This window comes from Ictidomys tridecemlineatus, chromosome 3 (genome assembly GCF_052094955.1).
Source record: "Ictidomys tridecemlineatus isolate mIctTri1 chromosome 3, mIctTri1.hap1, whole genome shotgun sequence".
Lineage (NCBI taxonomy): Eukaryota > Metazoa > Chordata > Mammalia > Rodentia > Sciuridae > Ictidomys > Ictidomys tridecemlineatus.
The window spans coordinates 91,804,510-91,808,506 of record NC_135479.1 but is presented as its reverse complement, the minus strand read 5'-3'; the positions used below and the strand labels follow the sequence as shown (position 1 = coordinate 91,808,506).

At 38.0% G+C, this 3,997-nt stretch overlaps 1 pseudogene; it reads right to left on the bottom strand.

Moving 5' to 3' along the window:
• Positions 1-2,278: 2,278 nt before the first annotated feature.
• Positions 2,279-3,070, bottom strand: LOC101970548 (S-adenosylmethionine decarboxylase proenzyme pseudogene; annotated as a pseudogene).
• Positions 3,071-3,997: the final 927 nt, after the last annotated feature.

Genomic DNA, 3,997 nt, shown 5'->3' with positions numbered 1-3,997 from the left:
ATACTGGGACATCTTGTTACTCAATGTATAATTTTCATTTTTCTAGGCTTTGTTTCACATAAATTTCGGCAAGTTTCCAGTGTTAGAAGCTGAAGTCTTTTATGAGAAAAGAAAAAATGAATCAGTCCTCCAGCCATGAATGTCAATAATCTACTGGGATATTGCTCCAAAACAAAATTCACCTTGAGACTAAGTCCTCCATAGCAACTCAAAACATTAGGTGCTGTGGTCAGTGAAGACTCAGACAGATCAGGCTGATTGAAAGCTTCCTCAATGAAACAATCAATCAAAAACATGCTTGAGATACAAGTCAAAATAGTATTACAACCACTTGATTTAAAACCAAGTAGATTTTATGTTTATAAACACTTTTTTAGTTTTGCTCATGTTTTGTTTATAATTACAGAAGGAACAGAGCATCATCACTGCTCAATTCAGAAATTATTAAGAAAATATTGTGAGTACAAGAAATATAAAGTCTAGCCCAGCGTGGTGGTGTACACCCGTAATCCCAGCAGCTCAGGAGGCTGAGGTAGGAGGATCACAGGTTCAAACCAGCCTCAGCAATTTAGCAAGGACCTAAGCAACCTAGTGGGACCCTGTCTCAAAACAAAAAAATGAAAAGAACTAGAAAGGTGGCTTGGTGGTTCAGCACCGTTGTGTGCAATCCCTTGTGAAGGAAGGAAGGAAGAAAGGAAAGAAAGAAGGAAGGAAGGGAGAGAAGGAAGGAAGGAAGGAAGGAAGAAGGGAGGGAGGGAGGGAGGGAGGGAAGGAAGGAAGGAAGGAAGGAAGGAAGGAAGGAAGGAAAAGAAAGATAAAATCTAAGTAATTTTGCTGGGTATCTAAAAGATTCCAACTCTTGAAAGCCTATATTGCTAGTCATTTCCTGCTGAATATTTTTGGAATTTTTAGTTTTATTTATCTATCCTTGCATTCTGCTACATGGTAATATATGAATAACTTGGGCAGTTTTTCTTGTGGGCGGTCATTAGGTTGGTCCTAGGAAGGTCATGGTGGAAGGAAGATGACACAGGAACAGTCAAAGTCATAGCGCCCACTTGACAGAATGTGTCAGTCTTCAGATGGAAGACCCCTGATTGTGCTTTGAACCAAAGTTTACAGTATACTATGAGTGAAAATTAGTGGCAATAGCTATTAAAAGCAAAAGTTAAGTGGACGATCCAAATTAACAGGACTTAATGAGTCCAGGACAACCTTGATGCTAAATCTCCCTACTTATCTACTTAGTGATAAAAATCCTTTTATATCACTACTTAGCAAAGTAAGTAAAGGCATGGTTCTCCATTGTAAGCTAATTTAATCACCTATTAAAGAATAGAGTATAGCATAAGGTATACAGTTCAGTCAGTGCATCTCAATCTCTAACTCTCTATGGGTCCTTCCTGATTGTCAACATTCAAGATGCTTAAATTTTCTTTGTTGAAGACTTTTAATGTTGTCACTTGCCTTCCAGAAGTTTCCATGCCAATAAAAAAGAGACCAAATTAACATGCCCTTAAACTGAGAGCCCTTCTTTCACTGTCCACCTGGGATATAAGGTTGGTCCAAAAGCCCACAGTTTAAGTGTGTTGCTTCATTTGTGGGGCTGGGAGGAAGATACCACGTTGAGGGAAGAAATCAATTAAAGGACTACAAATGCAAAAACACTAATTAAAATTAATACCCCAAATGAGTAATTGGAATCATTGTCTTAATGACTTCACCTGTGAATGAAAAATTTAATTGCTTCTGCAAAAAAAAAAAAAATCTGTATGAAGTAGAAACTGGTTTCCTTAACAGTAGAGAATATGGTTCTAGAAAGTGGAGGTAACTGGATATAAGTTTCTGACAACAATTTAATAGAAGAGTCCCAAATGATTAGGCTGAGGCCAATACCTAGCAAGGACAAAAGCCTCTACTGTGGGGAATTTTGAATAATACTTGCAGAAATATTACAGTGTGCATAAACTGAACTGAATTGTTTTCACAAGTGTGGTGATATTTTACATAGTAAAATGTATTTTTCTGCATTTACTTCAATTTCACAGCAAGAGTGGCATAGAACACCTAAACACAGAAGAGAACATTCATGCAAGAGAGCTAACTCCTTGATGTAATAATGCATACACTTCAAAATGATTATGCTGTCCTTCATCTACCACTTTCTGCATCTACAAGGTGGTGGTTAGGAAAAGCATGGCCCCCAGTATTAATATCTAGAAAGCAGCCACCACTTAGTGTTTTCTTGTTTAGTATTTTTTCTTCATTGTTTTTTCCATCAAATTTTCTGTTGTTGCTGCTTCTTAGCAAAAATAGCTAAAAACAAAATTATAACCATTGAACACAGCACTCTGGCAACCAAGACATTTAAAACCTTCAGTCTTTTGGGGTGAGAGGAAAGCCCTATGTGGCATTTAGAACTCTGATGGACCAAAAGTGGTCACAAATTTTTGTGGCTTGAGGTTTTCCCAACTTTCTTGATCAGATCACTGTAAGAGGTCTGACTTAAGTTTGTTTCAAAGCTCACATAAGAAAATTCTGGTTCTGGAGCAATATGAATAGTGCAATAAACTCTGTCTGATTTCATTCCCTTCACTGAAAACCCATGAGGATTGAACCGTGTGGTATCAATGACAAAACCTGTTATGAGGTCACAAATTCCACTCTCACAGGGACATCCTTTGCAGTAATGCTATCTTTCATGTAAAACTGGTCTATAACTTCTGGGTCAAACACACTCATCAAGATTTCCAGGGTTTGGTCTGGTTGCCTTGTTACCCAGACGGGTAATCCCAAGTATACAAGTACCAACAATCAGAATTCATATGTCCCAGAAAATATGTGGCACCACTTGGGAAAATTGCATTAAGAAGCTCTCTTTCTTCCTGGAAATCTCGAGATGGGTGTCCTTGGTGAGGAGGCTTCATAAAATTCTTCCAAGAATTAAATAAACTTTCAACTAAGTCAAACCCACTGTAATCCCTAGCAAGCTTCCACAGGGGACCAATGCTTTCAGCAAGAGAGTGGTATCACATGTCTTCAAAATGAAAGAGCTCTTGGACACAACCATGCTACTCTCTGAGTACATAAGCTTCCTGCTTGTCAGGTTTTGTTATACGTAGGATTGTCATTGCACACCTTTCAAAAGTACATCCCATTCAGATCCTGGAAGAGTGACAAGATCCCCCAGACCCTCGGTTTGCAGCAGGGTGCTGCCAGGAGAAGCAAACCTCCACTAGCTTCTTGGTCCCTTGAATAAATGTACAGCTTCCATTACTGTGAGAAGATGACCAACCAACAACCACAGAAAATCAACTAAGTTAAACCTCCTCTCCTGCCACTGCCAGGGATTGTTCCAGCTGTAGTAAAGTTTAGTTTCCTCTTTTTTTTTTGCCATAATTTTATGTAAATTTTTAAAAAATGTTTTTTAAAATTTTGTGTGCACTTGCACATGAGTGTGAGCAAACATTGAACTCAAGTCTGTTGGAAAGAGAGGCAGATACAGTTCAGTCACTCTCTCTCTCTTTTTTTTTTAATATATGGCAGCAGAATGCATTACAATTCTTATTACACATACAGAGCACAATTTTTCATATCTTTGGTTGTTTACAAAGTATATTCACACCAATTAGTGTCTTCATACCTGTACTTTGGATAATAATGATTATCACATTCCACCATCATTAATAATCCCATGCCCCTCCCTTCCCATCTAACCCCTCTTCCCTGTCTAGAGTTTATCTATTCCTCCAATGCTCCCTATCCCTATCCCACTATGAATCAGCCTCCTTATAACAAAGAAAACATTTGGCACTTGTTTTTTTCAGATTGGCTAACTTCACTTAGCATTATCTTCTCTAACTCCATACATTTACCTGCAAATGCCATGATTTTATTCTCTTTTATTGCTGAGTAATATTCCATTGTGTATATATGCCACATTTTTTTATCCTTTCATCTACTGAAGGGCATCTAGGTTGGTTTCACAATTTAGCTA